Here is a 24,934-nt window from a genome sequence, read left to right as displayed (position 1 = left end):
GTGGCAATTTCTGGGGGGAGATGTGGCCATTGGCATGCTCATTTTGGGCATTCCCACCCCTACATTTACATAAGAAAATCCCAGGTGCCTAGCGTGCTTTCTGCCCCGCTCCCTCCTGGAGGGGCAGATCAGGGGTTGTTGCTCCCATCTGCCTCCTGGAGCAGACGGAAAGACTTGGAATTTATTTTGGGGAAGTGGGAGCATTGATGTGTCACATTTGCTTAATTCTACCCCTTCATCTAGAAACATTGGGGTATATTACCAAGCAATAGCGATAATTATCGCTGTTGCTTGGTTAGCGATAAAAAAATTATCGCCGAGCTGTGGCGATTTATATCGCAGATAAACCTTGGTATTACCAAGGTTTATCGCAAATGCAATAAAAATCAGCAATAATGCATGAATATCGCTGAAAAATCTGCGATATTCAGGCATTACCGAGCTAATGCTTTCAGCCATGTTATCCACTTCCCATTGGATAACATGGCTAAGAACTGCTCCTGGGCAGGTGTTAGCTTTTGGAGATATTCGCGCTTAGCCATAATATCTCCAAAAGTTGGTAATAGGCGATAGCGATGTAAGCGACTGTTTCCAGTCGCTAACATCTTGGCACGCCCACTTTGCATGTTATTAGTGATAACTTTTTCTGACATGCAAAGCGGGGCCCAAGATGGTCGCTATCTCCTACTAGCTGTCGGTAACTGGTGTTAGCGACAGCTAGGTAATAGCTAGGAAATAGGGAGATAATGTTATCTCCGCTTTCTTGGCTTTTAAAGCCAAAGAAGCGGAGATAAATCCCTTGATAATATGCACCGTTGTTTTCAATAGCAGGCATACTTTGCTCTTCTCTTTCATTCATTCAAACGTGATAATTATGACAAAGGGCATACCTGGTACAGTTGTCTTTCTGGTAGTGGCAGTGATCCGTTGAGCTATAAACAGAGAAGAATAGATACGATTTTAGAAGTTGAGCGTGTACACTTTCACAAATATTGTTCAGAATAGTTTCTTGATTTCTGACACTATATATGGTGCTAGGAGAGCACAAGCAGGGATCCAGTAGGGAGGTGTACAATTGGTAAGGGGAGATTCCCTCTTTCCAATCATACCTGTTCTTTGTTTCTACGTGCTTTGGAGACTGAGATAGCCCAAAGAGCACATAAAATCGGCTCATTTCAGATCTGGTTTCTTGAAATGACGATCAGTGCACTGTGTGCGCTTATCATCATTTTAGAGAAGCAAAGGGAACAGCCTCGGGAGCTGAGGAAGCTCTGCCCCAGCTCGGAGGCTGTTGGGGGGGGAAAGAAAATCCTCTAGTGCCCTGTGCGCGGATGGCCGGGAGCCGTCTGAGGCTCACGAGCACTGTAGCGTCGGACAATTCCCAGACATCTGACGGAAGCAAGGAGTTCACATGTCACTGAAAAGAGCAGTGTAGAATGGATGGACACATCAGAGATGAAAAGGCACTGTAAGAAATGTAAAGTTACAATTTGAACAGCCCAAAGAATCCGCAGGCAGCACCATTCCTCTTCAACAGCCACAGCTACTGACCAACCAGCTATATTCTAAACATGCTAACTTATGCTCTAGCATCTCATTATTACACCTCTATTGACCCACATCACCCTATCACGTTCAAATCAATGGTACTCCACAGATACAGAAGAGGCTACTTTCCATTTTGAGATATCAGGCATCAGAGATAGGACAAAGTCATCAGCACAGCAAGCATGTGTTTTAGTGGAAATGTGGCGGTGAGGGTGGTAGCTTAGCTGCACTGGATTAACGTAGTGGCATCAATGGTCATGGAGCTTGTTAACAGTGTCTGACACTTGTATTGGTTCACAGTGACGGCGAGGATTTTTTCTCTTTTCTTTTTAATTCAATCATGGGCCTTCCTAAGTTACAATAAGGATGGAATGAAGATATAAAACTAGTATTCATTTGGAGGTTTTAGGCATGCCATCCCCGCTAATTAACACTAACAACATGGCATTCTGAATTACTGCTAGAAAGTACCATAACTTGATGTTTTCATGCCCCTGTCAACCTTCCAGCAGTTTAGGGTTACTATGAAGTCTTTCTTGTTGGCATATTTATCTCCGGCTGCCACCTTTGGTAGAGCTCTTGTTTGACCGCACCGTCCCTAATTGTTTCTTAGTGTCTCATTTACTGAATTCTACCCCTTCATCTAGAAACATTGTTTTCTAAGGCAGGCATACTAGGCTCTTCTCTTTCATTCATTCAAACATGATAATTATGACAAAGGGCATACCTGGTACAGTGGTCTTTCTAGTAGTGGTAGTGGTCTTTCTAGTAGTGGTAGTGGTCTTTCTAGTAGTGGCAGTGGTCCGTTGAGCTATAAAGAGAGAAGAATAGATAACATTGTTCAGAATAGTTTCTTGATTTCTGACACTATTTATGGTGCTTGGAGAGCACATGCCTAGCTATCGAACACTGGAGTGCTATACAGGAGAGTGGGAAGCGTGTGCCCATGTGCACATGGGGCAATTCGTTTCTTTAGGTTTAAAGAGTGAGGGAGTGTATGCAAGCCAGGAGGTTACGGAAGGACAGAAATGGATCACAGCATTGGCAGACATTCATCATCATCTTAGGTTGAGGTATTTACCAAGTTCGATAAATGCTTCTTTTTCCATGGCATTTACCTAATGAGGCATTACATGCAAAATATACATTTAAAACACTAGATATTGCATGTTTTGCCTTTTTCCGTGGCTTTTTTCCTCAATTCATTTTGGGATGTTAGACTTTCTAAAATCTATTGAAGGGAAGAAGCGAGGGTTGCGATAATTATCACAAAGCTTAGAATTCCGATCCATGTGCACACTCCTGTTTTCACAGAGATAGACATTTGACTATCGGCTTGTAATTAGAACCGAAGATGTACAGTGGGCTGAGTTTCAAGGAAATCCCTTTAATGGATTCTACATTGGATTTACCTCTTTGTTCCCCTCAATTCCCGTTATACCCTATTGCAAAATCAATACCTTTGTGTTGGCACCCCTTTCTACCATGTATCTACATGAGTGCACCTTTTGATATTATTGATGTGATCTGTAAATTATGAAGTATTATTGTTCTATTGTTATATAAAAGGTTTTTGGAAAAAGGCCACATATGTATCACACAGTGTCAGTAGCCACTGTGTAGTTATGTAGGAGTCAAAGCACCCAAATTAAGAGCATTTTTAGTTTTGCTAATAACATTGACACCATTTGTGGAATCCTCACAAAACCTTCCAAAAGAGTATTAGCTCATCCACCTCAGCTCCTTCCTTTGATGGACGAAAGGATCACCGGGATTTGGACCTGTGACCATCAGGTCGATCAGAGGTCCCAACATGGGATGCATTAGTCCACTAAGCCACAAGTCTTCATATGCTTCAACCACACATTTAATAAAAACAGACTAACAGAATAGAATAGTAGTCCAGAGGTTAAAATTCTATGTGTGATTAAGTAGCAAGTAGTTCTCTGGCACAAGCATACTTGGTGTATCCACTTCATGCGGGGGCTGCAGTATTCGGGGCAGTAAAACAAAACATGTTCCTGTGATTCAGGGGACAGTCCGCGGGCAGGCAATTATATGAATCATTGTCTTTTACCAATTTCTTGGAGAAGGCTTTTAAGGTTAGACTGTCTATGTGAAATCACACATACCATCATTTTACCATAGGCGGTTTACGCATATCTAAAAGCTTGAACCCAAGAAACTGACGGCCCAAAATTTGTGAAGTTACCCTCATGGAATATTGAAGGTACACAAATGCCCAATATCTTGTTTTTAGAACAGCAGCCACAGGTTTACAAATGTGCCCAGGATAGTCCCACAGTTGGTACTCTAGTAACGCAGGGTTGCGCCATATACATATCCAATACATCAGGGGTTTTAGCTGTGCCATGCAGATAAAGAAACAATGGGATAAGGGAATTGTTGGTAGGTACTGACATAAGAGATCTGAAACAATTGTTCGCCTCCACTGTCAGCTTATGGGTATCAACATATGCCCAAACTTCGGCACCAAAGAGTGCAGCACTTAGGGCTTTGGCACTATAAATCTCCAGAGTCAGGGTTATAGATCGAGACAGGGTCTGCTCGTGTAGTCGCAGTATGGCTTTAGATCTTTGTATCAAAGAGCTTTTGCTGAGTTAGGGTTCCCAGCAAAGCTTATCTGACAGCTAAACACCAAAATAGTCAAAACAGAAAACTCTTTCTAGGAGTTCATTAGCAACTTTAACAATACTATTTCGTGTTCTGCCATTCTTAGTATCATGCATGTGGTTTTGTTGCATTTATTTCTAAGCCCCTGGAAACACAGAAATACAGAAATTTATTTTTTTCATTTTGAAGAACTGTAGGAGTCTTTGGAATGAGTAACAAATCATCTGCGTAGAGCAGTATTGGAACCTACCAACATTCAGGACAGGGAAATCTTTATTTTAATTTGTGAGTTCTTTGTCCATATCATGTATATACAGGGTAAGCAAAGTAGGTGCAAGGACACAACCTTGGTGTACCCTGCGTTGGGTTGGGATTTGGTTGTTCAGTTAGCTCTAGTTTCCCCATCACACCTTGGCATAGTTATCTTCATGTAACCTAGCAATCAGATGAATCGGATTAGCAGGGGCTCCCATTTCTATTAGCATTTTCCACAGGTTTTTATGGGGAAAAAGATCAAATGCTGCATGCAAATCCATAAACACTACATACAGTTTTTGGTTTTAGCGCAGAAACCAGCTTGGAGGAGTGACAGCATCTGAATATTGTCCATCCACTCTTGCAGCTTGTCGAGTATGTGTCTAGCAATTATTTTATGCAAATGATCAATTAGGTTTATAGGCCTATAATTAGATGGACTAGAAGCATCAGCTTTCTTAAAAAAACAGAATTATCTCCTTACCCCTCCTGGTCTCTGGGATTTCTCCCCCAGCCTCTATTGCATTAGTTAAAAGATTAACATAAGAAGCCCAGATTAGAGGTTGGGATTCGTACAAATCTCCTGATATGTGATTCAAGCCAGGGATTTTCTCTCCTTTTAGACTACTAATGGTGGAAGAAGTATCTGCCAGGCTAAAGACTAGGTCTATATTGTTTTAAGAGTGTAGCATTTCTTTAGTTGGAATACATTAACTCAGGGAGTGTGACTGGGACCCAACAATTTCTTCTGCATGTAATGTGAAGAAGTGGTCAACCCATTTCTCCGGCTCAATATAATAGTGGTGGGTGTTAACACTCTCTAAATCCATGGGACATTACTTATCAGAAGGATCTGCTGTTGTTAGTTTTAGCAGCCAACAGCAGGTCCTGCCAATTCGTATCAACACACTCACTTTTGGCCCTATCTAATGCCACTTTATATCTATGCCGTGCTGCAGAATTGTCTGTGCAATTATTGTCATTGATAACCTTCTTTAGCTCTTTTTAAAATGTTTTGCACTCTATGGTATACCATTTATGTTCTCTTGTACTAATGGGATTAATTTTATCTACTACCCTGAAAAGACATTCTGTAAGTCTTGGGATTTTTTTCAGCGATAGCTAAAATTGGAACTAAGAAAGGAAAAGTTCCTTCATAAAGAGAAGAAAAGTGCATGTACCATTGATAAATCCCTGAGTGCAATTTATTGTTAGCCAATACCAAAGGCCAAGAGACCCTTTTAAATGTATTAGCTAGGTTCCAGTACTGCAGTGTGACACATAATTGGCCTCTATTAAGGTGAACTCCTGCTAGAGATACAAGCAAGGGATTATGGTCCCTATCGAAATTAAACATAATTTCCATGTCATTGAGCAATGGACAGACCTTTACGCCAAGCAAGACGTCATCTATGACAATGGTATAGAAACCCCTTTTGAATGTAGGTGATTTTCCTGGGTCAGATCGAGTCTGCCCAATGTATACCCTGAGACTACACCCAACCTCCAGTGTTGCAAGCTAGATTGCAGTGCTGGAAAAAATAATGCTGGGTTCTTCCAGTTAAACCAGGGATATGCCATAGTTTGACTTCCTCCTCAATCAATGAATTGATTGATGGTGAAGGCTTGAAGGAAGCATTCAAATCCCCCGCCATCCAGTTTTTCACTCGCTGCTGGTGAATGTCAATCAGGTAATTTAGCAGAGCCAGAACAGAGGAGTCATTGGTAGTCGGGACAGACCTTGCATGCACATTGAATAGTACCAATACTAACCTGAATGGGAACCTAAACTGAAGCCCTTTTTGATCCAGTGAGTCTATTCTCAACTCTATATGGGTGCAAGCAATAGTATGATTCAGAGTTAGCAAACGTTCCACTGCCTGCCCAATTTTCTTTGGGGTAAGACTTCAACCCTGTATGTAGTAAAATCATTGGCAAACTCTCTATCAGCAGCCCCTGATTCCTGGAAAACACAAATATCATATAGTTTCCTAGTAAAACAGAGCCAATACATATCAGTGAGTTTGGAGTTGACCATTGCTAGGCTCCGTGGTACAATAAGATAATGTCCCAGTGGAAAGCAATTTAAGAATGATAGACGTGTACATGAGTTAATCCGTTGTATCTGAACAAAGTCAAGCACCACTATACAATAATTTTATTTCATTACGTCATTGAAGTTAATCAGTTTATATACAGTAGAATACCATTCCTAAGTGGGCATTTTTCAAACAAAGAGGTGCACAGAAAAGTGAGGTGCAAGCAAGTGCATGGGAGAGATTGTGATGAAGGACAGCAGTGCGCATATATATACATCAATACATTTATAAACAACTATCCAGACAATTTCCTTCCAAATGCATTAAATGACAAATCATAACATAATTACAGATATGAATTCTCTGTCATATATGTCTGAAAATACAAACAAAGGAGAAATGGCGATGTTTTGACTCCTAAATGGAACAACCAATTTTGTGCTTTGTGACCGGGGTCTTCATCAGGACCAAGGTGAAGGTAGGGGAGTTGCACCAGTAAAAACAGCTATATAGCTTCTGGCTGTGGATATAAAAACGGGACTGTGTACGCTCTCAGATATTTTCAATGATGTTCGTGTTGAACAGGAAGTAAAGGCCCAGGTTGCTCAGTAACCTGTGGCTGGGGGCAGCTGGCAGGATCAATGAACAGCTAACTCCCTGCTAGGCTCCAGCAGATCATAGTCTAAACTTTTTGTACAGTGGTGATTATTTGGGATTGGTGCCCATAAGGACCACATTCACTCAAAGGCTGACAGGTGCTAACAAAATTAGAGCTATCTTTACTCAAGTATATCCTTAGGCTTCACCCCTCAGTAACATTAGAAAGTACTGGGACATTCACAAAAGGATGAGCAATGAACTTAGCCGCAGAATCAGAATTTACTAATTGTGGAAGTCAATCAATCAAGTTCAAACTGGAGTCTAGGTTGCTTGTCTCAGGGTCACGGATGTCAGGCATCATGGTGGCCTGATGGCCAGCCTGCTTCTGAGGGAGCTCTTGAACATTATTGCCAGGTTGCATGGCTAAGGAAGCAAGTCTTAAATTAATTGCAGAGTCAATGGATCCCTGGAGATGAAAAGTTTGAAATTCAAGATTGATCATAATTATAATTCCACATTTCTTAAGCCCAGACTTACCACCCCTAAGTGTATCCAGGTGCTGGGGGCTGTTGGGGAGATTAGGTAAGCTATTGCCCTGATTGACATGATGCTGAGCTGACACCGGGGATAGAACCTTGGGGCTCACTGCTCTTGAATCATCCACTTTGGCCGCTGTGCCACATCTCGTCCATTGGGAATGGGCAACTACGCAGGGATGGTGGCCTGCTAGATTAAGCCATCTACCAGTAGTTCCATTTTTAAGGACACTATCATATATTGGTAACTGGGTGAACCATTATTACATCTATTGGCACACACAATATCATATTGCACTACTGATAAACAATCACGCTTCACCCTAATCCAATAGATTACTTTATTTATTAGGGACTAGGGGCATCTCATTTTGACAGTCACTAATGACGATTCTTTGCGCCTTGCAATTAGAGACTCACAAAATGAAACGTACTAATGTGTCTCAGGCACATTAGCGATTTCCAAAGGGGTCAGTGCTGCATGTGGGCAGGGACACCTCCAAATAAGACCAGCGCTGTGGGATTAGTGGGGTGCTTAAGAGCATAATGAAGTCGCTTGGCCCCGCCCTGCCTCTCATTCATCATAACTTAATGAGCTAGCATGTTCTTGAGTATATTTTGAGAAGATAACTGTTGACCAGGATTAACTGCTAGACTTTACCTACCATACCTAATCTTTCAATAATATCCTGACAAACCTACACCACCTAAATTGCCACACCTTCCTAGCTATCTGACATACCTAAATGCCATAGATCTCTACCTACTCTGGCTACTTGCCATACCTACCTATCATACCTAACAAACCTATGTATGATAGTTCTCTACCAATTATAACTACTTCCTAGTTCTACTAATTACAAATACCAACTGCATCTAGCCTACAATGACTAATCTTCAACACCTAATATAGCTATCTACCATACCTAATCTGCCATACCTAACCTGCCAAATTTACCATCTGAACAATGCTAAACCAACAACACCTAATTTACCATGCCTAACCTCACTGGACCCAAGTTATTTTGAATTTGAGAAAATTAAAGAAGAAGCATTGAACAATTCCTTTTAAAAATTGAAATACCAATTTGCAATCACAGTATCCTGGATGCTTTCAACTCTGGGAGAACTAACATAGCCCACATTTACTAATCTCATATTTCTTACATATTCTCCCTTTATACAATTTCATGAAGTAACCTTCATGCAATAGCTTACAATCTAACAGGCACTGAGCATAACACTTACAATACACTTTACAATAACATACAATTACCAACATATTAACACTCTCAAAACCAGCACTCTCTAGCTCAAAAGATTACGGCTAAAAACATTAAACTACAGTTCCATCAACTTCAACACTTACTAACACTTCAACCACTCTCTAAAAATCATTAAACATAAAATAAATGTAACAGCTGATACATTTCTACCAAACACTTTGAGTCCTCTCTTTCTACTTTACTTATTGTATACTACTGTACAATTACACAATTAGCAATATTAAATTAAACAATTGTATACTATATAAACAATGCAACTTGATTTGCCCCTAAAGCCCTTTAAAAGTCTTATGATTCCATTCTATTGTATATATACCCAAGAGCTAGAAATTATGTTTTTCAACAAAACTAACAATTACTACATTTTGCATAAATAACAAATGAGCTCTGTTGGCATTGCAATCTTTTGTTTTCTACTTGGTTACTGTGTGAGAGGTTATACACTGGTCTCCCCTAGTTACTAACGTAATTTCTCACAGTAGTCATGTCACCAGTGAGGTGGGCATTCACTATTGTGGAGTTTAGGGTTACCAAGTAGGTGCCATTTTAGGATTAGTCATAAATGAAGATAGCTACAGTGCCATTTTTGCCTCGTGCTGTTGATATATGTCTGGAAACTGACCCCTCCACTGGTAGAGGGAGAGTTCTCCTATTTAGCCGAAGTCTCATTCTCAAACCATCAGTTTATCTTGATGAGGTTCCCTCTGAACCTGATTTTATTGATTTTGGGGTGTTCGGACAGAAGATTTAAACATTCGGATTTGTCCCTGTGCCCTTGTGATCATAAGTCATCCCAAAATGATCTACACTTGGTACATTTCTGTAATCTGTACGCCCAGGAAAAAAAGAACTGTATTATTCCAATTTTAAAGAGGTACCACTTTCGCTCATGTCGATTTGCGTTATATTTTTTAAAATCATTCTCCAACCCTTGTTTTGTTTTGCTGTGGCATCCTTCTTGTGGGCATGCATACAAAAAGGAAATACGTGGCTTATGGATGAATTTTGGGGATCCTCACATTGTTTGTGGTTTCAAAAAAAACTTTTAGTAACTTTTACATTTTTTTTACCTATTGTATCTTTTATGACCTTAAGTGCGTAGTAATGGGGGCATAGATTTATGAACTTGAAAAGGTTGGACTTTTCAGGATATGAATTGTGTTTAGATGTGATTTTATACAGTGGTTTATGTATTTTTTATGTACTTGTATGATCCGATTTAATAAAAAATCGAAACGTTTTCCATGATGATGATGCCTGGCTATTTATCACATGAAAATGATGTCAAAATAAATTAGTGGTGGTTGTATGAACATTACAGTAAAACACAACCTCGCTCAAAGTATGGGACAACAAAATGGTGAGGACTACTCTAGTTCTCAGTATTGATCCTATAGTAAAGTTAGAAACATTATGAACTGTCCCTTTTGTGGTGTGGGGTACTGGATGGTGACAATTAGATACACTTCCTAAAATCAAATTCACTTGCTTGGTATTGAAACTAATATATTTTGAGCTAAAGAATTGTGATGGCATCTTTTTTCTATTCCTAAATGTATGGTTAGGAGATTTATTTATTTACTGTAATTATTGTCAGAAAATGCACTATAAGGGTATTCTACCTTTTTTATTAAAGTGGGTAAATTAATTTTGTTGAATCTCTGGGTTACCTCAATTCCCTACCATGTTTATTTCACTTTCCACTTTTTCTGCCAAATCCCCACTGATCTCTTCCTCCCCAAAAATCGAATCTGACTCATCATTTGCTTTTCCCCTTTCTCATCTTGCAGATGTTCACTAATTCTCTCATGTGCTTGCCTGGGTGCCTTTCCCATCTCTCATCCAAAATAGACTGAACATTTTCTTTGGTTCCCCCCTCAACCTTTCGTTTGGAGCTTCCAAACTCTTCTCCACTATCCTCTCTATCTCTGCCATCTATGAATCTTCATTAGATCTCACCACTGTTTATGTAGCATGCTCTGCGTTGTCCCTACTTAACTTGCATTTTGTGTATTAATAATATTTGTATGACATTTCTAATTTATAAAGACATTTTGGCTAGTTTTAATTGCACATCTATCATACACTGTTTGCTTTGTTATAGGTTGGTAGTGCACCAATTGCTTATTTATCATGTACCAATGTAAATACATTATAATATGTAGTAGATTCTAGGAAATGTGCAACAAAATGTGCACGCCGATTCTTGCATTTCAAATCACTATCATGAGGTCTGGACTTTTCATAACATCTAGAAAAGGGTATTTAATTCTGATACAAAGGCATCTTCTGATAGAGACAACCTAATCATTTTCTGGAAGCGTCAAGTGAGATACAGGCTATAGACAACTCAGCTGAAATGAAGGTCAAGGGCTGGCAAAACCAGCCTTATCTATGCTTTTTGGAGTTAGGAATGCCATACCAGAGCCAAAATAAAACCTTCTCCAAGCACACTAGCTGATCAAACACATTTATCATCCAGCAAAGCTATGTGTGTTAGAGACCATCTTGGATACTCAAATGGGCACTTGCTACTTAGAAAGAGTTAGCTAAATGCTAGAAAGGGAGAGATTTTTGTCATAGGTTGATTTAATTCCAAAATGCTTTGATATATATGAAGAGCATCTACTCATACTTTAATAGGCTGCAATTCCTTTTAATGTTTATTTAAATAGTTATGTTATTAGAACCATAATGTTTATTTTTTAATAACATCTATTGATATATTCTGCACTAGATTAGGGCATTTGTTGGACCTGGCCCTTTTTGGCAGGTTCACCCCAAAACTTTTTGCTTTTGCCTAGCCTGTTTCTGTAACCTGGTGCTGGTGATTTTAGGTCTCTGCGCACTTTTTCACTGTGGTCCAGTGTAAAGTGTGTGCGCTCTCTGTGTGTGTGGTGAGAGTGACCTGTCTCCCATAGGAATGCATAGGGAATATGTGTGGCCATGGTAGTTCCTGATGTGTGGGGAGTGCAGGGTCGGGTTTGGTATGTGCGAACTCGTGAGATTGAATGCTGCACAATGATGTATGCGGCATGATTGTGTCTAGTGTGGAAGTGCCACTCTTAGAAGTTGGCATGTTTGTGTAATTTGTCTCTGGGTTGTGATTGGCTGGAGCTGGCTGGTGAGCCTGGCTCCGGGAGTCAGGATGGGTCTGCCCCGGTGGTGAATGGAGAGATTAGCATGCTGATGTGAAGGAGGGGTATGCCTGGGACCTGAATAGGGCTGGGTTTTCCCTCCACAATGCTGGCTCCACCCCTGTGGTGCGTCTGATGTCCCTAGCCTGGCCAGTGAAAGGGAGTTCCCCATAACCAGTTGTAGCTGGTTCTTACATTGCCTACACCCTGCTAGACAAAGGGATTTTTGTGTATAAAAAGAGGCTGTGACCTCTTGTAAAATGTTCTTCTTTTTCCTGACTTGAAACTGCCAGGGGCGTGCTGCTGCTGGGGCCCAGGGAAAGGTTTGCCTCCCTGGGCCCTGCCCAGCCCCTGGATACTTGATGGACTTTTCCTTTAGGACTTCTCTTTGGACCTTGTTGCTGGAACCCCCTTTTTGCTGTAGGTGTCCTTTCTGGGGGCTAGGTAGTCTCTGTGCCCCCCTTAGCGCCTGGGAAAGCGCTTTATTTTAATTTGCCCTGTGATGGAGGGAGCCTACCCCTCATTGCTGCATTTATCAGTGCACACCCCGCTTATGGTGACGTGTTTGTTTGCAGGAGCCCACCCTGAGTTGTCAAATTACTTATTTAAATTAACCCGGGTGCCACCCCGCTTATCAGTGCCTTAACGGGTGCCCACCCCGCTGCTATGTTTATTTTTAAACTCGAGGGAGCCTACTCCTCGCTTTGTGCCCAAAAGAGATCACCGCGGCGGCCCGGTTTGTGAGGAAGGCGGAAGTCAGACAGAAATGCGCCTGACGGCGGGCGGGACTTCCAGTTTCGTGGAGGAAGTCCTGCGCATGCCGCTGCCACCAGGGAAGCCGCCCGAGGGAAGGAGTTTGGCGCCAGTGAAGACGCGAGGCTCCCATGGGAAAGGGGGAGCTCCGCGGTACCAGGCACAGGAGAGCGAGTCTGCGTGATGCCCGGGAGACGTGCTGCAGCAGCCAGCGAGGCTCCCCAGCGTGAGGGAGAGCCCTGCCCGCTACACGACCGAGGAGCCCGGATGAAGGAGCAGACTGGAGCAGGAGTCCCGCATGTTGCCCCGGTGAGTCAGGGGTGGGCCGGGTGATGTGGGGGTAGTTCTGTTTTGGGTTCTGGATTTTTGTGGTGCCGGTGCGAGGCACTGTGTCAGAGCGGCCCCGTGTGTCAGTGGGCCGCTCCAACGAGGAGTATGGTTGCTCGGGCCCAGAGGGGCCACACTTTGTTGTTTAGGGGGGTGGTGTCGAGGCACGTTATCGGTGCCTGCCCCCCCCTTGCGCCCATACCAGTGCAGCACCCATTTTCAGAGCGGCCCCGATGGCAGCGGGCCACTCCAGCCTATGGGGGCACAATTGTTTTAGAGCTGTGTAGCTCCAACGGGCCCCCATTGATTTTAAAGTCCCCGTGAGGGGGGGACTTGGGTGGCACCATTTGTTTACCACTCCGCTGATTGGCCCCCGAGTTGCCCAAAGGGGCACGTGCTCCCCCAGAGCCAGTGCGCTCCACCATGTAGGGGCCTGATGATTCCTAAAGCCTGAGTGCTCCAACGTTTGGGGGCATCTTTAACCTTTTAAGGAGCCAGTGGGCTCAGGGGACATAGTTGATGTCAGAGCCAGAGGGCTCCAACGTTTGGCTCAGTGTTTAAGGAGCCAGAGTGCCAGAGGGTCATGTTTTCACTTTACAGCCTGTGTGGCTCCAGCAATTGGCGCAGTGTTGTTCCCAAGGGCCAGCGGGAGCCCAGGCCACAGTTGTGACTGTCCCAGCTGCTCAGCAAGTAGTGGGCAGCTGCACCGTTTAGGTGCAATTGAGTTAAAGTCCCTGGGAGGGACAGAGTTGGCACAGAGGTGCCAGGCCTTCTACAGCTGTGCAGCAATTAGTGCCAGCTGCAACGTTTAGGCCCTGTTGTTGTTTTCAGCTGCCCAGCAAGTAGTGGGCAGCTGCAACGTTTAGGTTTGTGCTTGTGGCGCACCTCTGACTGGCATTTGAGCCCCTTCTTGGATGGCCAGTGGGCCAGGCGGGCTGGTTTTTGGGTAGGGCGCAATGTCCTAATGTGATTACGCACCCTGTATTGATACCTCTAGAGATGGTTTTACCTATGGAGGTTTATGTTAGTGAGATTATGTTTCACTCTGAGTTACGCCCCTAAATGTGAGTTATGCTTGGGGGGGAGGGTCTAATGTGTTTAGACTAGTGAGGAGATTGCCTACTGTATTTTTACTGGTTAGGCCTAAATGTGATTACTGCGTAATGTGCTTTGCCATTATGCTTGTGTTATACTTCTAAAGGTGTTAACAACAACTAAGGAGTGACTAAGTGCAAACGAAGGAGAATTTTTAAACAAAAAATATTTTTAGTGTCTTTTTCTTCATATATATCTCTCTTACTATCCCCCTCAAGAACAGAGAAACCACTTAAAGACAAATATTCCTAAGGGGAACCAATGTCCCTGTGTGATTTCCAGAAGGAAAAGAAAATCTTATCTTTTTTGTAAAAGGACCCTCACTCACCACTAGTTGGTGACATGCTTTATCACTGGGTCCCCGCTGGGGTGGATGAATGTCCCCCCAGTGTGCTACAACGTCTGATTTACAGCGGAGCGGGATGTGGTGAGTGCAACAGTTCCCAAATCAAGATGTGAGTGTAACTGTGGGTGCAAAATTAAAAAATACAAGGTTGTTGCCTATTCAAAAATCTTTAATACCGGCCAACCTGTATTAGGTTAAAAACAAAGTGGCGGACAGCTAGGTTCTGTCTTAGGAAACCTGTGTCCTTTAAAACAAACAACTGGTCAACATGTTTCTGCTGCTACAACTGCAAATTCGCTCAGCATTCGTCAGGACCTAAATTATGTCTTCCGGTGGTGTACGCGCGCTAAGGTGCACCCCCCCGTGAGGCTCTAAATGTGAAAAATTCTTTTGAAGTTTAGACCATATAGTGTTATTCACGGTTAGTAGTAGTGGTAGCTCACTGCGATTTGCCAGGGCACAAAAAACGTTACGAGAGCAAAAGACTCTCCCCGTGGGTCGAGACAGCGCGGGATGCCTTCCGGGGAGACAGCAGCCCAGAGTGCAGGTACAATGCGGGGAGTCGCGAGTGCTCAAATAGACACCGCGTGAAGGCATCCCGCGCTGTCTCGACCCACGGGGAGAGTCTTTTGCTCTCGTAACATTTTTGGGTTCCGAAACTGAATCCATATGTGTATTGAATCGTCCATATCCCATCTTCAACCTGCCCTCTGAGATCTGACAAACTCTCCTAGAATGTGTGTCATAAATTGTTATTTTGCCTTCTCTACGACTAGTTTCTGTATATTCAAAAAAATCTGAGTTGCAGACTCAAAGAAATGTGTGATTTGAGGTTCAAAAAAATCTTTGGTTTGCACATTTAAATGGAATTTCTGTGTGCAAAGAATGATCCTCACATGGAAACTATCTATTGCCAATATAAAGATATACAGAGGATTTATAAATGTAGTTCTGTTTTCTTCCGTAGACAATCGATCCAGATATTCAATTGTATTGAAAACAGTAATTAGGAACAATTTGGGGCAAACAGCCTACCACAGAAGCACAGGAAAATCAAACAAAAAGAGTACGAGTGGCTACTGACGTTCATGTTCTATTGTATTTAGCAATATTTTCTTAGCGAAAATGCATTTTTGCGTCTATTTTGGACACAAGGGTATATTTTGAGCTAATAAATTAGTAGGTCATTCTGTGTAATTTAGCAGTAATCCTGCATAATTACGCTTGAGAAATTTACTCAAGTTCCGCCCATCCCTAATACATATATTTCATTTTTTTTTTTTTACACAGATCAGAGATAGAATCCTATTGATTTTCTTAAAAGTTAATTGTATTTTAAGGGAGGTATGTTATCCAATGATTTTAGGCATAAATGATGTATATCTTAATATAAATACACTACCTTCATTGGTCTAATTTTATAGAGTCTTATGACATTGTTGCCTTTCAGGAGACTTGGTCTCTGAGTACGATCTTTCAGCCAGGTTACTTGGCATTTGGTAAGTAAGCAATTGCTAGCACCAAAGGGCGCCCATCAGGTGGATTAACTATCCGGGTCTGACAACAGGCGAGTTTTCAGGTAGAAGATCTAGTGATTGATAATCCAGACATTCAGGCCATCAAAATAATCCCTGTGTATGAACCTGAGCTTATAATAATAAACATCTATGCCAGAGGGCTGGTAGGTGGAAAGGCCTCTCCGACCATCTCCAGCCTGGACACATATATTAAATCATTGAAAGGGTCATGTAATCGGATTATCGCGGGGGATTTTAACTGCACGTTCGAGCCACTTCGCTTAGAAGACGGGAGCCTTACTAGTGATGAGGATGCTATTTGGGGTTTTCCGTCTTTAATGCTTGCCCCAATTAAGAAATGGACAGAAGCCATACTTCAGTTAAAAAGTCTAACATTCGTGCAGCTAACGGAAGATCTAAATCAGAAAACAAAGTCAATCCCACTTATATTAGCTGGTCAAGAAGCAGTAGGATTGATTATTTTCTTATTAATTTTGAATTTTTGCACACGGTGAGGGACATGGAGGTCGTGAAAAGACCAGAGAGCGACCACAATCCACGCTCATTGATATTAGATGTGAAATGTTGTTAGACCACGAGTGGCAGTATGGATATTGTAACAGCAGATGTGAATATGGCTCAGAACTGCCCCAGGTTAAAATGGGCTCAGGCGTCCGAGGATGAGGACACCGTGACTCAAATCAAGTCAACACTTGTTGACTCCCTTACTGCCCTCTTGCAACTTGACCTTAACGAGGACACTCTTCCAGCCCTTACTACAGGTCATGAGGCCCTGTTTGCCAAGTTGAGATCCTTTTTCATAAAACCTAAAACAAGAATTAACAGGCAACCTGTGTATAAATCAGCTAAATGGTATGACGGGGCATGGAGGAATGGCTATAAGGTCTTGTCTAAAGCAATAAGGGCAGGTTTAACACAGGAGGTAAGGAAATTGAGATCTCAATATAAGGCTACCCAACAACGGGCAAAGAAGGTTTACGACGAAAATAGATGGAGGGACTTGTTTGATGCAAGTAATGGGAAAAACTGGTGTCGATTCTGGCAATTAATTAAGTGGGTTGGCGATAATGCCTGTCTGGCACCAGTTAACAGTGTCCTCACAGAAATCTGGGTCGCACATTATCAGACCCAATTTTCTTTGCACACAAATAATCCTGGGCAGTACCAATGTGTAGTTCCGGAGTCAGCCCTAACATTTACCTTAGTGGAAATAGAACGCGCTTTTGATGGGGTAGTTGCAGGTAGAGCCCAGGGCCCGGATTGTATCCCAGCAGATATATTTATATCTGACCGGGAGAATTGCCTGAAATATACTTTTATTTTTGCCAACAGCTTGGCTAGAGGAGCTCCCATCCCGGAATCCTGGCATGGGGCTGAAATTAACCCCATATATAAAAAAAGGGGATCATGCTAGTCCAATTAACTATCGGCCTATAAGCCTTATAGACACTCTGAAAAAGTTGGTGGCTAGATTAGTACTAAGCAGGGTAAGTAGGTGGATTGATGATAACGAAATTCTATCCACCTATCAGGCAGGATTTAATTCCCATGTTAGCACTATCGACCAACTTTTTAGATTTATGATGATATATTGCAACACAGGTGTCTTAGCTGGGGGCACCCTTTATGCAGCATTCATAGATCTTAAATCTGCATTTGATCTAGTGCCCCGCAACAAGCTATGGGACACTCATAAGGAAGCAGGGATGCCTGCTGAGATCCTATCATTCATCATAAAACTACACAAATCTACCTATGCCCAAGTCCGGTGGGGTCAACAGGGTGAGGTAACTGAAAGTTTCCCTGTGAACAAGGGAGTTTGGCAGGCGTGTGTTTTAGCCCCTACCCTTTTCTCTATGTTCATTAATAATGTCATCTCACGCTACACTGAATATCCAATGGACGCCCCCACTCTCACTGGTTCAAGGGTTCCCCTTTTAATGTTTGCAGACAACACTTTAATTTTGTCCAAAACACAAGTTGGTCTGCAAAGAGCCCTTGATAGATTTAGTCTTTTTTGTAATGACCATGATCTTGTAGTCAATTTTGACAATTTCATGTTATTACATAAATATAAAACAGTTAAAGCCAGAGTAGAAATTAATACTGCGTCCCTTGAACAAACTGACTCATTTGCATATTTAGGTGTTCCAATGGGCAAAAGAATGAACTGGAAGCCACAGATGAATCTGCTAGTCTTAAGGCATAGCCAACTAGCAGAACATCGCCTATTCCAAACCAAACCAGTTGCTCCGGTTTTAACTATATACCAAGGGAAGGTTAGAGCCTCAATAATTTATGGAGCTGAACTTTGGGGCTTCGAAAACCTAGTACCTCTAGTTCAAGCTCAGAACAAGTTTTTGAGGGCATTGACTGGCCTTCCTCAGTTGACACCAACTAGACCCTTACTTTTCGATCTGGGGTGTATTTCTGCTGAGGAGGCTGCAGGTTTTAGACCTCTCGCCTACTGGCGAAGGCTTTGGACCACCCCGGAGTTAGCTCCCTATGCGCAAGCTGTTCACCATATTAGAGAAGCTGACAAATCCAATAAAATCTTATGGTTACAAAAGATTAAGGCTACTTTATCGGACATGGGCCTCGGCCATTTGTGGTTGGACTCAGAAGAGAATTCTTTCCCTTCAAAAACAGATTTTAAAGCCTTATATAGGGACATGGTCTGCAGACGTCTCTTTCTCAGGTGAGTGGCGCTTCCTTAACAGGTCTCTTTTTGGACCACAACATTGAATATAGGCTGGAGGCCTATTTGGATACCATTATGAGCCCTGGTGATAGGAAGCTCTACTACCAATTTAGAGTGGGTACTCTCCCCTTAAAAACGTTTACAAAAAAGTGGGGGAATGTTCATGATACAAAGTGAGATTCTTGCCCAGGTGAGAAGGAGACCTTGCATCATGTTCTATTTGTGTGCCCTGCTTATAAGGGCCCTCGTCATAAATGGCTCAAGCCAGTTTGTACTAAAATAGGAACAAGATCAAGTCAAACGGCAGTGCCTATCTTAAAAACTGATACTAGCGAAGTCATAGTTATTGCTAGGGCTACATTTTGGAGTTGGACAATGGCCCTTCAAAAGGAACAGGTTGCATGGTACAAAGTAACTGATTTTATTGAGTTATGGTGTTTTCAGTCCCTTCTAATCTAATCTGCTTATAAGATTGAGGTGTCTAGCCAAAACTTATGTAATTATGGTTTTAATCCTTTTTCTTCTAGGACTTTTATCTGGTTTTAAGTAAAAAAGGATTTATGTATCATTTTTAGTGACATGTTGTAATGGAATTTTACTATGAATTGTATCATGTGATATTTTATTGTCTTAAAAAGTTATTCCTTGTTCTTTTATATCGTCTGTTTATATGTGTCTTTTATGATTGTTATGATTGAATAAAGACTAACTGAATTGAGTTGACACTACCTTGATTTTAATAACTTATTACGACTATTTAAAATCATACAAACATCAAATGAACTACAACAGCAAAACAGTGAATACAGATTGAAATATAAAATGTTTAATATTATAAAGTGATGAGATGCTAAAATGCTCTCAATTCCAATATCACTTTAACTATCTATTAGTAAAATATGATTAGGTTTTCCTGTTTTCAGTTTCTATTTTTGGTCAATTCTGGTGGGGTTTGTTCAGTGTTTTCAATGCCTTAAAAAATAGTGGTTATCAGTGGTTACACTTTTTTGAGCCATTTAAAACAAAAGAAACAGTGTTTTTACAGTGTTTATGGAATGTTTCGCTTTAAATTATTGCTTGCTTTGTGCACTGATAGTGCATGTGCGTATGTACAGGTTATATGAGGTCCAAATACATTTTTACAAATCAAACTTATGTAGTACACCATGCAATACTTCTTAGTGAGTCTTTGGTCATGCACGCTTGCTCTGTCCTTCCTATGCGAACTTTAATCTGTGAAAAGGCCCTCTCAATATTGGCACTTAAAATGGGCAATGTCAAAACAGCCAGTACATAATGACATAGCTTTCCATTCTAATAATGGTGCCCCTAAAGAGTGTGATTCTCTAGGACATGTTCTGCAACATATGCGTTGAATTGGGCGCATATGCCCTCAGTTATTGAAGCAGTCAGAAATGAAGCAGTACTTTTCAAACCCTGGAGAAAATTCATAAGGGATCTAGAAATTGTGCAGAGTACCTCAGTGAGGCTTCATCAACTTCAAATGCCATGGCCAGTGAAGGGACATTTTTATAAATTATTGCAAACCATTTCCTACAGACTGTAAAATAAAATTTCCTAAATTGCTCCTCAACATTTTTTGCTTACAAAGTGGAAAGAATTCTAGCATGTTGCAGTGCCAAAGTCACTAAAAGTGTCACCCAGCCTACTCTCAAGGAGATGTTTCACATCTACACTAATTACTCTGAACACTTAGTGGACAAGGGTGTTTTCAGACTCCTAGCATTTTGATTATGTTCACCACAGCAGTCAAGTTTTCTTGTAAAAAACCTAAGCATGCAGTAGATTGTACTTTTTCACATCACTATCAATATGTGACTAAAGATCATCACATTTCTTGCCTTTGGCATCATCATTAAGCAAAATGTGGTAAACGGGTGCCACATTGATAATATAGCATTCACAGCATCTAGGACTGAGAACCACCACTAAATGATACAGTTAGAATGACTATCTCTTTGATGCCACACACAGCACAAAATGAGAAATATTAGCATTTTAGTTCCTGGGCATTACGAAACAGTGCACCAGAATGGACTACAAGGTCAATAGCATTCTTCATTAACTCTAAAGATTGTAAAGAGGCTTTCAACATAGCTAGCAAGTGACAAGGATCTTTTACGGGGAAGCACTTCAGCTCAGGTGTCGATTTTGACAGGTATCATACAACATTTTCATATAAGTAGCTGAATTACTGCAAATACAAAAAATATCACTTCAATCTTTATTGAACTTGGTAGGAACCTTTAGCAGCAGCATTCCAAGTGACACTGTGTTCCATGTTTACCAAACATCTGGTGTCATGTTTTCGCCACTATCTCAGATGCTGGATGACAACACTCTTTTCACATATGGCTGTCACTGCGCCTTGCATTGAATTTTTAAAGCCTGGGATGTTTGGCAATATACCTACAACCAATACTGACTCGCTAGAAAAGGGGACGGATGTATCAAAGGATTACATCCATTCTCTGTTTGTGGGTAAATGTGATGGTACATATTGGGAAAGATTCTTATGAATCCAGCCATTTTACCAATCAGTGAAATGAAATGCAGACAAAATATCAAATATGATTTTGATATTTCTTGATTCTCTACAGTTTATAAAATAATTAATAAGACCTAAAACATGCTTCTAAACACTGCATCTTTAGACCAAACACCACAAAGCTGAAAAAAGCAGAAGCAAGAAGAAATAACAATTTTGTGATATCGCCTGGATAACAAAACTCAAGCAGAATCTTTTTTGCTGCTGCCTTGTATAACAAAATTACATTGCATTGGCCCCTTCAGGAAGAAATAAAAAATACGCTTTCAGTCAGCTTTTTCTTTGTTTGAATGGCACTTAGTTTGTGAAGGTATTTTTTCATTGTTTATATGTTTGCACTGGTGATGGCTATTTTCCTTTCGGTGGGGATTTATCTGTTTTTATAGGTTTAAATCTAAAACCAGAAAGCCTAAATATGATTGATAAGTTAGACAAAAAAAGAAAATGTATGTGGGTCATATGATTATATGAGCATGTATATTATGTATATGAACCAAAAACCCAAAATGGTCAACCATAGAATATGCTAGCATTCCAGCAGGATTAACTGCAAGGTGTAAGGAGCTCTTCCTATCTAACAATACTTAAAGCTCAAACATTTTGAGGATGACATGAAGTAGCACATGCTGGATGTATTGCATTTGGACTCACACCATCACAACAACAACACCATTCTAACTAAAAGAGAGCACCATACATGCACTCCTGTACAGAAAGTGCTCACACGACTTGCTGACAACTATTTTACAAATGTATGGTATATTTGGACAATAAGGCCTCAATTGTTCTTCAACTCACTATATGCAGTGGGGGATCATCCCTAGCCAAATTGCATAACCCCTACACTTTAGTTTGAGCAGTAGATCATGCTAGGCACGCTCCAAGATAGCAACTATTGGGTGTGCTCTGGTGTATCTGGTAAAGCGGGAGATGTATCCTTGCCAAGGATGCCACTCAGATGATTCTTCATGCGGATCCTTTCGATACATTTTAGTGGACAATACTGACAACTGTGGAAGGTAGAAGGGGTAACATCCCAACCTATCATTCTTTTGCATACGGCTGGGTCCAAACTGAGGTGGCAAGGTGCAAAAAAGAACGATTGAGTTGGAGAGCTACCCTGTGCTGTAGTCAGTGGTTAGACTTATTGCAAGTAGCCTTCCATCACTTTTTGTCTGCTTCATGTACTGCCCTAAGCTGCATGGGTATACCCAGTTGGGGGTACTGTCCTCACTTGTCACTCGGACCAAGCTGGACCCGCCTGATGAGCCCATAACTAGGCTTGTCTGTTCAGGCTAGACTGTTCCTATGATGATCAGGGTCAACACTGATTTGTATATGGTTGGATCCAAACTGGATGTGGCAGGGTGAGCCGCGCTCCACATTTAACCACAGAGCCGCCGACGGGGCAGTCTTGGCAGCTAGCACCTCCCGAATTGTAAGTACGGCATTGCTGATGAGGAAACCACATGAGCCCCAATGTATCTACAAAGTGAGTACTAAGACTGTGTGTTTCTTCCTTACTTACTCTGCAGAGTGATATTAAGCATGGGATCCCTCTGTATTACAGGCTTATGATGCCATTCGCCAAATTGTAGCAAATATGCACTGTTCCTTTCTTCCCTTCTCTCTTTTTACACCTCAGCAAAGAACTTTTTTGAAACATAGACCACCAAATCAACCAGTGGACTTATGATAGAGTGTGTGCTTTATGTTATTCGTTTGTCAGTCTTGTACTTGTCCATCTTTTTTCACGGGGCACTACACTGGATTAGGATGACAAATTATGTCTAGAGAGTGCATTTTCACTCTTTAGACATAACCTTTTTTCTTCCCTGTGTTCTTTTTATTTCAGGTCCTCATTGCAGGTACTTACAATTTGAAATCTATTAAATAGGCACATTAACCTTTTTTTGTCATTTATTACACATATATTGTCTGTAATTTAACGACAATACACAACCTTGATGTGAGTAAGGTGGGGATCTGTGCATCCCGTCCTGAAGAAGAAGCTTACGCTTTGAAACATGTTGACGAACACGAGAGGTACTGTACATTAAACACAAAATACCTCCACCACACCCCTTTTAACAATAGCAGCACAGAGATTTATTAAAAATATTTTTTGCCCTCACATGCCAGGTATTTTTTAACATTCACGCATTAATTCACATCTGACCCACCACTCACTTTCCATCTAAACCCTCACGCACCACACATAGTGATTACATCAGTGCTCCCGCGTAGCCGTTGGTTAGTAGCACGCCGCAGAGGCATGCGAAGACCCCTATGATGAAGCATGACACCAAGGGCCCTTTTTGTGTGTGAGGGATATTTTAAGAGCACAGTGTGCACCCCACCCTTGTAGGGACCATACCAATCATACTCAGGTGGATTCTTTTTGTTTGTTAAAAATATTTGGTAATATAAACACGCTGTTGAATAGGGACCAGCTGTTTGTTTACAAAAACGAAATAGCTATTGATGATGTGGGTTGATGCAAATGACGCTTTCTGAAATGGATGTTAATTTAGGAATCACATAAAAGCATGTCGTCATCTTTATGGTTAAAGTTTTTTATGAAAATACAGGAACTGTTGTTTGGATGTGAGAGATAGGTGTAAGCGTTCTACTATCTGAACCCATATGTTGTTTGATCTAGCAATATTGCACCTAGCCCCCCACAAAACCACTCTCAATGCAACAGCCAGAATGGCCACTGGAATCAGGAAATACGATCACATCACACCAGCACTCAGACATCTAAAATGGCTCCCAATAGAACTGCGTGCCGAATACAGAACTGCCTGCCTCACACATAAAGCCCTTCACACAGGTAAACGTGAGTACTTGGCTGCCAAACTCAAGAGGGCTGGTCAGACAAGGACCATCAGGAGCTCCAGTACTGTACTACTCATCCCCTTCAAAACACGCAAACAAAAACTGCTGCACGATCCTTCACTGGTAATGCACCCAAAATTTGGAACGCCATTCCAGCCAACATCCTGACCATCCTGTCCTTCACTAAATTAAAAAAACAACTTAAAATCCTGTTCCTCAACCGCTCCCTCCCGAATGGATAACCGCCATCAACACGCTTTTCTCTGCTCGTCATCTCTTCCTGACATTGTAGCTCTAAGACTTTCCTCCTCCCTGCTACTCCAATTGCTCCCCCCCCCATTATTTGGTTTAACCCCAAGACAACGTGATCTCTATGAGGTTCCCTCAGGACTCACAGACAACCTCAATGCTGCTGTGCACACTTGGATTTTCTAACCTATCTTGTTGAATCCTGATTTATTATATCAACCCCAAGACTGCATGCACACTAAGAGGTTATTTCAGGACTCACGCACTTCCTTAATGCTGCTCATCTCTTCCTGACATAAAAGCTCTCAGACTCTCCTCCTCCCTGCTTTTTCAATTGCTCCCCCCGCCCTAATTTGGTTTAACCCCTAGACAACGTGCTCTCTTGCGAGGTTGTCTCAGGTCGCACAGACGACCTCAATGCTGCCAAGCACACTTGGATCTCCGAACCTATTTTGTTGAACCCTGCTTTATTGTATCAAC

At 41.7% G+C, this 24,934-nt stretch overlaps 2 protein-coding genes across 2 annotated transcripts in view; both read right to left on the bottom strand.

Moving 5' to 3' along the window:
* The window catches only part of LOC147712233 (scavenger receptor cysteine-rich domain-containing protein DMBT1-like), a 147,462-nt gene extending 145,109 nt beyond the window's left edge, over positions 1–2,353 (bottom strand). Inside the window, exons 1-2 of the mRNA XM_086922979.1 lie at positions 2,276–2,353; positions 891–932 (exon numbers count right to left, since the gene is read on the bottom strand). The gene's annotated coding sequence lies outside the window, so the exon portion shown is untranslated. The remainder of the gene's footprint in view (positions 1–890; positions 933–2,275) is intronic.
* The window catches only part of LOC147712229 (scavenger receptor cysteine-rich domain-containing protein DMBT1-like), a 1,653,398-nt gene that overhangs the window by 1,089,911 nt on the left and 538,553 nt on the right, over positions 1–24,934 (bottom strand). The gene's annotated exons all lie outside the window — the stretch shown is intronic.

Source organism: Lissotriton vulgaris, chromosome 5 (genome assembly GCF_964263255.1).
Source record: "Lissotriton vulgaris chromosome 5, aLisVul1.2, whole genome shotgun sequence".
Classification (NCBI taxonomy): Eukaryota; Metazoa; Chordata; class Amphibia; order Caudata; family Salamandridae; genus Lissotriton; species Lissotriton vulgaris.
Note: the sequence above shows the minus strand (reverse complement) of the source record. Positions and strands in the feature narration are given on the sequence as shown.